Below are 14,290 nucleotides of genomic sequence, written 5' to 3'. Positions count from 1 at the left end.
AATGTGGATTCTTTCTTGGTTGCAAAAATATATATTCACTCCAAATAAAAATTCAAATGACTAAAATAGACATTATGATTGATGGGGAATAAACTAATAATTTAAAACTGTTTCAAGCCAATTCCTGATAAAAAAAAGTGAACTAAACTAAATTGTTGATCAATTACAAATGATTATTGGATATTTATCAAGTAAATTATAGGCCTTACTTGAACCCTCTATTAAGGAAGTCATGATGAAACAAATCAGGTGACCTCATTTTATCTTTTATCTCCGTTCTTATTTTTTATCCTTGTATTAATACCCCCCCCCTTTTTCGTTAATAGTTATTATCCTTGCTAGGCAAGACTATTCCCATGACTGATAGCTACATTAGAAGGAGCTTGAGGCAGATTAAAATCCAAACATCAGGTCTTCAGCAAAAATATATACCGGTTTTGCTATCTGATAGCAAAGGCTCATATATTAAACGTGAAGTTACCAACTTAGATGAGCTAAAGATAGAGTTTATAAGCCAGTCTGGCTCACGTCTGAGAGATTCTATACTCTGGGTACGTAACAACCTCCACAAAAGAACCAAAAGATATAAAATATCCACGTTTATGTGTGGCTTGGAAACTGTGATATTACTGTAAAATCTGGTAGATATTTAAACCTACGCTTTCAGAATACCTCCAGTATAATCAAATACATAAAAGACAAACTTGAGGATATTATTTTAGCCATAAAAGTGTCCAGAAAGTAAAACACACCAAGAGTCACTTTGCTCGAAATCCCTCATTACTCGTTAGTGGAATACAACTCTTCTCAAAAACACTCTGAACCTCGTTCTTTTTATGAAGACGACATCAAGCTTTCAAAACAAATTGATTCTATTAATAGTGTAATCCGTCAGCTTAATACCCCAGCCTTGGATAACGCCAGATCACCACGATTTTCATTAGACTTAACCCGCCCAACCAAAGGTCACAAGGGACAAAGAGCAAAGGCTCGTAGCCATTACAATTTCAAGCACGTGTACGTGGATGGTGAACACCCCAACCCATTGCTTGCAAAACTCTGGTATCAACGCATTGGCAGACAGATGGTGTTTGACTGTTTCACAAAATCAAAAAAGCATCACCACAGGCACAGAAAATCCAAAAACTCAAAATTTGAAAACTGAGCTGTAAAAACTGTTTTGCTGCTCATACAGATTTTCCTAATGTCAATTGAATTAACATCATTACAACCAATAAATTAAGGATGCAGCTTTAATTTTAACTAATATCACACACTCCAACATAGTCTGAGGAAGAAAATAAAAAGGGGGAATAACTTTAGTAAAGGTAGTAAAAACAGTTTTGCTGCCTAATTGCTATACAATCCAAGTGAACCTGATACAGTTATAAATAAGGAAAAGAATTAAAATATTGTCTACGTCATCCCATCATATATAACAACATAATAACACCATATCTCTGACACAGCTTCATCACTATAGTTATAATTGCTTCTGCATAATATAGATAAAAAGAGTTTGGTTCAGAAAATTTTGGATAGTAAAAACAGTTTTGCTGTCCATTTCTTTATATCAGACAATTTCAGCTTCTGCATTACTATCAACATACATATTCTGAGGAAAAAAAAAGGGGGGGGAAATAACTTTTAGTAAAGGTAGTAAAAACAGTTTTGCTGCCTAATTGCTATACAATCCAAGTGAACCTGATACAGTTATAAATAAGGAAAAGAATTAAAATATTGTCTACGTCATCCCATCATATATAACAACATAATAACACCATATCTCTGACACAGCTTCATTACTATAGTTATAATTGCTTCTGCATGATATAGATAACAAGAGTTTGGTTCAGAAAATTTGGATTGTAAAAACAGTTTTGCTGTCCATTTCTATATATCAGACAAATTCAGCTGCTGCATTACTATCAACATACATTCCGCTAAGAGCATTTAACTAGAGATCATCCTATTTTTGTCATAACCCTATATATATGCTATATTATAATCATCATATAACCTGATTCTTCAGCTTTATCATCAAGATAGTAAAAACAGTTTTGCTGTCCATAGGGATCACCCTATCTTACACATAGCTTACATACTTTGTGTCATCTGTGCACCAATTTATATATGTTCGTCAAACGTCAAGGATAGTAAATACTGTTTTGCTGCCCAAAATCTACCAAATTTCTTAGAGAAAGGAAAACAACAAAGTCAACAAATTTATCAAGTCACATTAACTTAGGAATAGTAAAGACTGCTTTGCTGTCCAAAATTTATCCAGAGTTATTGAGAAAGAAAAGGCACTCCAGTAAATAAATCTGTCAACTTATATTGGCTTCAGAATAGTAAAGACTGCTTTGCTATCAAAAAAAAAAACAAAAAACAAAAACAAACAACAAATAAATTTATCCAGAGTTATTAGAGAAAGGAAAGGAACTTCAGTAAAAATTGTCAAGTTCATTGGCTTCAAAATAGTAAAGACTGCTTTGCTGTCCAAAATTTTATCTAGTCTTATTGGAATAAGGAAAGGACCCTCAGTAAATAATTTTTGTCAAGATTTAATAGCTTCAGTATAGTAAAGACTGTTTTGCTGTTATCTGATTCTAAAATGTCTTCTCCAAGGAGATCACACAGAGAGAAAATCTCTCCATATAGATATACACCAAGTCTAGCAGTTGCAAAACATAAAGCACGACAAAAAAACAGGGAACGTTTGCAACTATCTAGTCAATTTACTCCAAATAGATTAACTCAAGGGAAATCAACAGTGACTAATTACTCACTAAATCCAACCAAAGCAGCCCAAAAAATGATGCTACTGAACAGCTCAATGTACAGGCTGAATTCAAAAGAGGAACCCTTGTTATGAAATTCTCTCCTGCTGCGTTTCTGATGTTTCACAAACATACTCTTGCTTTCTATGAAAAATCAAGTAGATTAACAGCTATATCTCATTTCAAAAGGGACAAAAACAACCTCATAGTGGAAGAATCACTCAGTATTAAACCAATCACAAATGATAAGGTTGGTAGGAGACAAGCTTACAGAATCAATATATACAAAACTGCATTCTCTGTTGAAGCAAATGGTAGAGAGATTAAGGACTTTATTAAGAATGACCTACATGAAATTTTAAGTACATTACCATCTATAGAATTTTTAAACAATATGAACACAGCCATACAAGATTCATTTAAATCTTTCTTTTTTTTTTTTTTTTTTTTCAACTTCAGATACTTTATTTCACTATAATAGTTGTTAACAAATCCCCTTAATGTTACAACAATGGCACTAAGGTTCTGCCCTGTATGGTTAATTACCAATAAAACCAGGGGATTTCATTGGCAAACTTTTATAATTCTACATAGTATTGCGTGTTAGTTACAATTTACAGAGTAATAGCTGTCTACAACATGTGTGCATTACTTTACTTAAAACAATGAAAAGAAAACGGAATTTTGACCGTTTTTTGTTTAGCTTTTAGTTTCTGATTAATCGACAGTGAGAGAGCATGGTTTCGATCAGATCGATCAAGAGGTCAGTATAATCGAATTATGATTGTTTTTTAGATAGTATCTTAGCATTCAAATACACTTAACATTGAATAATATAATATATCTGATATTCAAACAAAAAATTAAAGAGCAATTTTGTTTAGAAATTTTCCTTCTTTTTATTTCAATGAAATTTTTGTGATTCTCAAAAATCTAGGTCAATCAAATGTAAACAAGACAGACAGAGAATCAAATTTCTAAAATTTTTCTTTGAAGTTTTCTCAAAAAGGAATTTTTCGGATGATATAAAATTTGTGTATCAATTTCGTTTTTTAGGACTGACATCATATTCACATATTTGGTTCTCTTTTCTGATAAATAAAAGCATTTATAAATCACAAAGCAAACAATTGTTATAATATGATTAAGTACATAATATTCCACATCTTCAATTTTGTACCCTGTTACAAGATTTTTCAGACAAAAAACATGTTGACCAATATTAAGATCCATAAATATTTGGTGTAATAATTTCCAATAATTTTTTACCCATGTGCATTCAAAGAAAAAATGATTATAGCTATCAGATTTGAAACAAAGCTCACAGTTTTCACTATTAATTACCTTCCAGCGATACAGATTATGGTTAATAGCTAAAATATTATGCAGTAGTTTCCATCTAAACATTTTTAATCTATTATCTTTTAAAAAAAGAAAGGTAAAAGATAGATTTTTCTTAATGAAATATATGACATTTTCGCCTGAAAGTTGTTTTTTCCATGAGCAAAAACCAACTGGGAGCTCTTTATTTGACCTGATTATAATATTATAAATTTCTTTAAACTTAATTTTGTCTAGATTGTAATACAATCCATTACAAAACATTTTAATGTCTTGTGTTATGTTGATTTTAGTATGTTTTGATATATTGCTCTTTAATTTTTGGATCCAAATTTTGGGTAAAGCTTTTCGAAGAGAAATTAATTCAGCGATCCAATTTTGTTTCTTTTTAAGTTTATCTAATATTTTATGAGAAATTTCTCCTTTATCATCAATTACATCATTAACAAAAATTATGTTTTCCTTTACCCAATGACTATAATATAAACTTTTGCCACATGTTTTTATATATTGGTTTCCCCAAATAACTTGCTTTCTTATTTCCCTATAATTATCAGGTACTTTTGTCTTCCCTCCTCCATTTTTAATCCAACATTTCAAAATTTCAAAGTAAAATGTAGGTAAGTTTTTAAGGTTTTCTAGTGACTTATGAGAATTAAGATTCATTTTAAATATTAAATTATTTTCCCCAAACTTTCTAAGATAAAAAGTAGGTATGATTTTCCAGTTAGCGCAAGTTTCATCAGTTAATCTTTTAACCCAATTTATTTTAATAGCTTCAATGTATGCATCAATATCTGTCATTTTTAATCCCCCTTCAATATAATCTTTTCTTAACACTGAGCGTTTAACTTTCTCGCTACCACCCTCCCATAAAAAATTAAATAAGATTTTTTTAAATTGACTTATAATTTCACTGCTTAAATTTATCAATGAAGCAACATATGTTATATTGGGAATAACTAGTGTTTTAATTATAGTTATTTTTCCTATCATACTCAGTTTTCTTTTCTTCCAATCATTTAGTATCTTTTCTGATTTTTCAAACTGTCTATCTATATTAAGTGTTTCACATTCTTTTTTGTTAAGGCCAAAATAAATGCCAAGACTTTTCACCTTATCTTTCCAATTTATACTTTCAAATTTGTCTTTGCAGTGTTTTAGTTTGCCTAACCATATACCTTCTGTTTTGTTTCTATTGAGTTTAAGTCCTGAAAAAGATCCAAAAGTTTCTATTAAATTAAGTGCATGTTTTATTTCGTTTTTAGATCTTAAAAAGAGAGTTGTATCATCTGCTAGCTGTGAGATTTTTAGGCTATGAGTTTTTTTATCAATTTTTATTTGTATCCCTTTCAGATCATTATTATCTCTAATTCTACAAGCCAGTATTTCAACAGATAAAACAAACAGTAACGCGCTTAAAGTGCATCCTTGTCGAATTCCCCGTTGAATCCCGAAGGTTTCAGAAATCCACCCGTTATTTAAAATACATCCTTTTATATCACAATAAAGTGTTTTGACCCACTTTTGAAAAGACTTGTTAAATCCAAATGTTTTTAATGTTTCCAGCATGAAGTCCCATTCGAGTGAATCGAATGCTTTAGAAAAATCAATAAATAGTATAGCTCCATCTATATTAAAGTTTTCAGCATAATCTATAATATCTTGAATTTGGCGTACGTTGAATCCTATATATCGATTTTTAACGTAACCATTTTGATCCCTATGTATAATTAGGGGTAAGATTTTTTTTAGTCTTTGTGCTAAGGTATATGTAATAAGTTTTACATCAGTATTCAACAAAGTAATTGGACGGTAATTATCTAAGGACAAAGGGTCATTTTTTTTGAAAATCAATGATATTATCCCAATCTTTTGGGTCTCAGATAAAGTTTCATTATCATAGCATGTGTTAGAAACATTCAATACAATATGCTTTAAATTTGGCCAAAATTGTCGATAAAACTCAACTGTTAAGCCATCTTTGCCTGGAGTCTTATTTAGTTTCATATTATAAATAGAAGATGTTAGCTCTTCTAAGGTTAATTTACCATCCACTTGTTTGCTTTCACAAGGATTTAAAGAATGATCAATGGGGGTATTTTCTATGTATGTCTTTAGAATTTCAGTTTCGGGACATGTACTTTTGTACAGAGATTTATAATACTCTTTACTTACATCTAATATTTCACTTTGATCAACAGTAACCTCACCGGTTTTGGTCATTAATTTATTAATAGATTTTCTAGCCTGTCTATTCTTTTCTAGGGATAAAAAGTACTTAGTATTTTTTCCCCTTCCTCTACCCATTTTATTCTTGATCTAACTTGGGCTCCTTTGGCTTTAAAAGAGTAAATCTCTTCTAAATCTTTTTCTAAATTTTTTATTTGATTAAAAAGTTCATTATTTTTCCTATCAGGTAATTTGTCTACTCTTTCATTTAAAAGATTTAGTTTGTTTTCCATTATTAAAATATTATTTTTCCTTTCTTTGGCTTTTGATTTACAGTATTGGATAGTAGACTCTCTTATGTCAGTTTTTAGCAGGTCCCACTGATTTAGGACATTTGTAAGATTAAAATTTTGCTCATACTTTTCAATTAACTTATTTATTAGTTTATTATACTGAGTATCAGTCAATATACTATTATTCATTTTAAAATATCCTTTACCCCGATTGTTTGCATAAATGTCTAATTTAATTGAAATAGCCAGGTGATCTGTGAATGAAATTTGTGCAGGCCTGATATCGGCAGATACAGTGTTTATGCGTGCTTGTGTGCATATTATAAAAAAGTCTATTCTACTAGCTTCATTTGTAGAATTTTTCCTTTTCCATGTGTATTGTTTTTTTTCTTTATTTAATTGTCTCCAAATGTCTATCAATTTATGTGTTTTAATTAATTGTTTTAAACCATTGACTGGCTTTTTAAACTTTTTATGTAGTTTATTATTCTTTGTATCTATAGTTGAGAGTAGATCATTCATATCTCCCCCTACTATTAGAGCACCAAGAGTGTGTTCTTCAATTAATTTACTTACTTTTTTATAAAATTGGTTTCTTGCATGAACTTCATTAGGTGCATACAAGTTTACTAAGGTGAAAATCTTATCTTGAATTTCTATATTGATTATAATAATTCTCCCTTCTCTATCTGTAAATCTTTCTTGTCTGATCAGGACTCTAACAATTGGATACAATCAGATAACATTTCTTCCCATTCTTCAATTGTACCTACATCCAGTAGAGATGAAAATGATCTTCTCCTGACCAATTTAAACAGAACTCAAAATTTGACATCAATTGAGACAATAGTAGCAACAGATTCTACCCAATCTCACAAAAACTGTGCTAGTTGCTCTGAGAACATAATCGACTTCGAATTTATCATGTGTATCACTTGTGAAGAAAAATTCCATTTTCAATGTCAAAACATAACTTCTGATCAATACAAATCTATGAGTATTGATGAATTGGAACAATTCAAATGCACACAGTGTAATTCGTTAATAAATGACCTATCCATCTCAGAAATAGAAACAGATCCCGGAAACATGGTTCAATTTACTGGTTCCTCATGCTCCCTAGATACTTTGGTGAAAACAGTTCAGATAAACAGAAATTTTGAAAAATCTCCAAAATCAGACCCTTATTGTGGGAATTCTAAAGACATGCAACAAGACCATACAGGAAAACAAGTTCATACTGCTCAACAACAATCAACTAATATAGGAGCTCTTAGAAACAACTCTTCTCCAATTTTGCAGACAGATAATAACTCAATAAAACAACTTAAACAAACTGGACCAAAGAAACAAAAGATACTGAAGCAAGATGATTTAAAATCCAAACTCGCCGTAGCAGAAGCACATATTGCCGCTCTAGAGAACACCATACTAGATAATAATTACTTAATCAGAAACATGAAACTGACTCAGCTCGGTCAAAATGAATACCACCAAAATGGACCTGACCTGCATAGTAATAGACAAACCCCATCATCAATCAGTGCTAACTGTTCTAATTGTCACTGTTCACAAGTGGATAACAGAATCAGAGACCTTGAGCGTGAAATGTCAAATTTGAGACTGCAACACCTTGAAAATCAATTCTTCACACTTAGGCAACAAAGTCAAAACCTAGTCAACCTGCAAGCCACAGCACATATGAACCAACAAGGCCCTGTACATACAATACACTCTCAACATGTTGTTCAACCTTCTCCAACTTCAGTGCAAAACCATTGGTTACAACAACCAGTTCATCCTTTATTCCAGCAGACAGTTCCAGCTCCACCACCTTATATGTTTAGACAACCAAGCAGAACTCAAATGGCACCGTCACAAAACATACCAATAGTCACATGCAAGCCCAGCATCCACAAATGATATATCATAGAGCTGCAGTTGCAACACAATTATCTCCCTTGGATAGTAATAACAGTATTGCTGTCACTCCATCAATTCATCCTCATTCTCAAACTCACCACATGTCCTCTACTCAAGGAAAGGTACAGATAAACACATCTGGTTATAAAGTTGTACCAGAGCTTATCACAAAATCTTACGTTTCTAATGACATAAGTAACAGTTCATCAGGAGATAGTAAAAACAGTTTTGCTGTCACTCCATCTACTCATCTTCATTCTCAAATTCACCACATGTCATCTACTCAAGGAAAGGTACAGATAAACACATCTACTGATAAAAATGTACCAGAGCATATCACAAATTCTTATTCTTATGTTCCTAATGTCTTAATTAGTAACAGTTCTACAGGAGATAGTAAAAACAGTTTTGCTGTCAGAAAAGGAAATGAAATGAAAGCAAACCTGAATGTTCCTTCACAAAGTGGTCCTCCTAGAGATTCACCAAAACCATATGTTTACCCTGAAAATCCTGATCCCAATACCATATTAAATTCCTCAAATCAAATAGTAAAAACTGTTTTGCTGTTGAACAAAGGAGTGAGACAATGATATCAGAAAATTGTTCTGACACAGTAGGATTGCCACCAAACAAGAATGTTCAACACATATACAATCCTTTTTTAGACAAAGGTCAAACATTCCTCCTGGACCCAGATATAGCAGCCCCTGTGACAAGAATGATATAACCCTAGGAAAATCAAGTCCGCTCCGAATTGTCTCTTTCAACATTAAAGGCTTTAATTCCAATAAAAACTACTTTGATGAAATTCTTGATAAACATGATATTGTACTGATACAAGAACATTGGCTTTTTAATTATGAAAAAGAATTATTGAAACAACATCATTCAGATTTTATAACTTTCTCGAAACAAATTGATGATAATGAACCCTTATCTCCAATCAGTAGACCAAGAGGCCATGGAGGTATTGCAATTTTGTATAGAAAGTCCATGTCAACTATGTTTTCTCAACTTCCTGATGGAGATAACAGAATCCAGGCTATCGAAATTTCAACCACAAAAGACCCAATATGTCTTATAAATGTATATCTCCCCTCAAGAGGTACCGACAAAGGTCATGATGCTTATAGAGCAGCTTTGGACATCTTAAAAGAATTACTACTGAAATATCAAAGAACTCATTCAATTATTATCGCCGGCGATTTTAATGCTTCATTCCATAGACAATACAATGACACCCAAGATGAACTATTTAAAAACTTTTGTAAGGAAAATCAAATAGAGCTACCATCTAACTACCCTATAGACCATACATACCATCAAGGTGATTCAAAATCACAGATAGACTACATTCTAACAAAATCTAGAGAGAATGATGACGACTCAACTGAATATATGCAGGTGAAAATCTTAAGAGAAGGCCACAACACATCAGACCATTATCCCGTCTCCGCTGAATTTTCTGTTAGATTACAGACCGCTCAAAAACAACTGAATGGAGATATTGTGACTAAGATTAATTGGGAAAAGGTTGACAAAACAAGTTATGAACAAAATTTGAAGGAGGAACTAAAAGATAGAAAGTATCTGAACATGAGAACACCTTACGGTATTGAACAAGCTACAAACCAGCTAATTTCTGGTCTTACTAACGCTTTAAATTTGAGCTATCCCCGTAGGAAATCCAAATTTAGTAGAAAAAAGAAGATCAGCTGGTCTCCACAACTTGCTAAAGCTGTGGGTCTGTCAAAAAAGGCATTTTATCTGTGGAAAAAGGTTGGTTCACCTCCTTCGAAAAATAATATTTACAACTTGAAGAGACTAGAGACGAAACGTTCCGTCAGATCAATACAAAGGCAACAAACGGCTGACAAAAGAATTAAACTACATGAAGAAATTATGATGGCTTCAGATAGGGACAAGGATCTATTTTTTCGACTTATTAAAACTCAACGGTCTTCTCCTTCTCAGTTCACGCACACCCTTAGAACTGAAGAAAAAGAAGCATCAACTCCAAACGAGATAAATAACGTCTTCAAAGATCACTTTGAAAAATTAGCCAAAACCAATTCAAATCCTAACTTCAACATTGGTCATGATAATCTTGTCAAGCTAGATATGGAAACCATTGTCAACATCTGTGAAAACCAAGAAATAACAATTCAACCTGTTACCTCAACAGAAATCACCAAGCGTATTTCGATATTAAAAAGAAAAAAGGCTGGGGATGTAGAAGGTTTAACTGCAGAACATCTAATTTATGGTGGAACAGAGTTGACTGAATTCCTAGTTACCTTAATTAACAATATATTCTATACAAAGCATGTTCCTGAAGTCATCAAAAAAGGTCTGCTGACTCCTGTCCACAAAAAAGACAAAGACCCTACTATTCCATCCAACTATAGAGGCATCACAGTCATTTCCATCATTTGTAAGATCTTGGAGCTTTGTATTAGAGCTAGAATCGAGGGTACACTAAATAAACATCAAAACAAGCTTCAGAAAGGTTTCACTAAAGGTGAATCCTCTATTAATATTGCTATTCTCATCTCTGAAGCAATTAACGAAGCCAAAGATAAAAACGAGTGTCTCATTCTAATAACCATGGATGCAGAAAAAGCATTTGACGTGGTAGACCATATACACCTATTTTGGAAATTATATCATCAAGGAATTAATGGAGCTTCATGGTTACTAATTAAGGAACTATATAACAAAACAACTACACAAGTTAAATCTCAAGGATATATCTCGGAAACATTTGTAAATGAGCAGGGAGTCAAACAAAGTGGAATTCTCTCTGCCAATTTTTACAAGGCCTATAATAAGAATATCCTTGATACTCTTGAATCCACAAACATAGGAATTAAAATTGGAACCAATTATGTGGGTTACCCAACGTGCGCAGATGACATAATGCTATGTGCTGGCTCAGAACATGATGCCTCAACCCAACTCCGCATCATTGAAAACTGTACCAAAAACGATCGGGTAAAAATAAACAGCAAAAAGACTGAAATTCTAATGATTAACAAGAAGAAGAAAGATATAAATCTTCAACTTTTTAATGAAAAAATAGACGAAAAGCAAAACATTAAACATTTAGGAATTGAAAGACAAGAGAAAAATAATCCAAATGTAGAGAATAGAATTTCTGTTGCAAGAGCTACAATGTATTCCCTATTAGGAGCTGGATTACATGGAATAAATGGTATAAATCCACTTTTATCGTATAAACTATGGCGGACTTATGTTATACCAAGAATGCTCTATGGAATTGAAATTCTCAACATTACTAAAACTGATATACAAAAATTAGAAGCTTTTCAGAAAAAAACTTTTAAACAAATTCTATCCTTACCACAAAGAACTGCAGATGCTGCTATCTATATCTTACTCGGAGCCGAATCTATTGAGCAACTCGTACATAAAGCTGTCATTTCCCTATTTCTAAGAATATCAAAAGATCCCAACTCAATTGAGTGTAAAATTGGAATTAGACAGCTAGCTACAAAAGATGATAAATCAAATAGTTGGTACATAAATGTGGACAGAACTCTCAAATCTTATGATCTTCCATCCGCACATGAGATTATACTAAATCCAGAGAAAAATTGGAAACGATTGACTCATGATGTTATAGACAAAACCTGGAAAAACAGATGGACCGAATCTGCTAGAAGCAAATCAACACTCAAATATATGGAAGTAAACAACTGGAACTTTAAAAAACCAAACTTCTGTTGGAGCAGTGTCAGAGATAATAAAAGAGATGTTAGCAAAGGGATAATAAAATCCAGGATACTTACAGGAACTTACAAAACCCAAAGTCTTACCAACCGATTTGACGGAACAAAATCTGCAGAATGCAAATTGTGCATGGTAGGACCTGAGGATTATAAACATTTCCTAATCAACTGTGAAAGTCTGAATTGTGTGAGAAAAATTCATCAAGATAGACTAAAATCCCTACTAGAGGATAATCACATCCACTATTGCAGTATAATTGATTCTGATGAGGATCTTCTAGAATTATTGGTTGACTGTTCTAGGAACGACCTTATAACTGTGCCTCAGCAGAGAGACTTTGAACGAACCTGCAAAGACTGGATCTATGCATTGCATGCTAAAAGAACCCAACTTTTGGAAAACAAATGAACAATTAGTTGAGTTCTGAGCTTAAACTACAAGTGGCTGTCAGTCGTGGGAATGTAAAATATAACAAGTATTATACTACTTTGTCTATATACTTAATTAATACTAAGTAATTCATAGTTAAACCATAACTAGAGCATATGTATTAATTACCCCTGTAAATAATCTTATAGACCCAAATTCTATTGACAAACTCTACTGTTTTACTTAAAACTAATTTTTACAATTTTCTTGTTTTATTCGTATCCCTTACCATTTTATCTTTTAATTACATATATTTAAACTTATTAAGAAACCATACTAGTCCATAAATTTAACCAATTACTAGTACAGATTAGTAGTTCCTTTCACTTTCCTTTGCTAAGAGAATTTAAACAACTGATAAGATTACTTTTATCCATTTTATAATTTTTAAATGTATAGTGTACATACAAGTTCCTGTTTTAACTAATTTTTAGTTTTATCCTATTCTAACTCTGTTAATATTATTTTAAATTTTAACCAGTAGATAGAATTTTAAATAACGCAATTTTAAAAATAAACAAAAATTTTTAAATGCGGTGACCCTGCAGATAGGGTGGACTTCCAGAAGAAGAAGAAGAAGAAGAAGAAGAAGATAGTAAAAACAAGCCCGGGAATACCGTATCGATAGGGAAATATATACTCCGTATGTTGGAGCTGCTGGAATGTTGCTGCATAGACATTGAAAGTTCACAATCGAGAAGCTGAAATCATCTCTTTTGTCGTAAAGTTTTGTTTTCAACTTGTAGATGTAAGTCGGATATAAGGCAGAATTAACTGTATCTGTTGTTTCCTTTATATTTAGTTTGATAGGATAGATTCATTCAACATAGTCACCAATTTTGAATTATTTAGTGATAGAACATAATCTTTATAGCGGAAAGTAAATTAAGGAGTATTTCTAACTTCTAATCTTTCTTCCTAAGAAGTTCCTGTATGAAATCAGCCTCATAATAATAAAAGAACAATTTGACAAGAAGAGGAGCAAAATTGGTTACCATTGGAATGCCGACAGTCTGTTAAACACGTCCTCCAAACGTTACAAATATGCTGTCGATCTAGAAATCAGGCATCTTGATAATGTCAATATAAGAGAATTTTTTGTTTGAACCAGATTGATTCTTTACGAGGTAGGATTTATCATTCACCAAGACAAGATACTTGTATCTACGTTAGTCATTCTTTTTTATGAAACAAATCAATACCAACTCTTCAGTTTGTCTTTTAGTTAGGAATGGGGAATACTTGTGAAAAGTGTAAAAAAGTCAAATATGTTTTATTACTATCGCAAGATGAGAGAGTCTAAGATGGTATGTACTTTAACAGATCTTTGGAATCTTTAGGTATCTACATCTGAACAATTTGAAGACCCAGCAATATACCGTTGTTTGTAAGGATAGTTATGTAGTTTAGGTATATCCAATACAGGGATGGAAGATACAGTTCTTCATATTTGGTTGATATTCCAAAAGGAACATAGAACAGACCTATGATTATCTTGGATTTCCTCTTTTGAGTGTCGTGAGGGTATATTTTGAGTTTCTGAGTGAATTGTCAACGCCTAACTCATTTATCCAGCAGTTCATATAATGAGATTTACAA

This window comes from Mytilus galloprovincialis, chromosome 4 (assembly GCF_965363235.1).
Source record: "Mytilus galloprovincialis chromosome 4, xbMytGall1.hap1.1, whole genome shotgun sequence".
In the NCBI taxonomy this organism is placed as follows: Eukaryota; Metazoa; Mollusca; class Bivalvia; order Mytilida; family Mytilidae; genus Mytilus; species Mytilus galloprovincialis.
Note: the sequence above shows the minus strand (reverse complement) of the source record.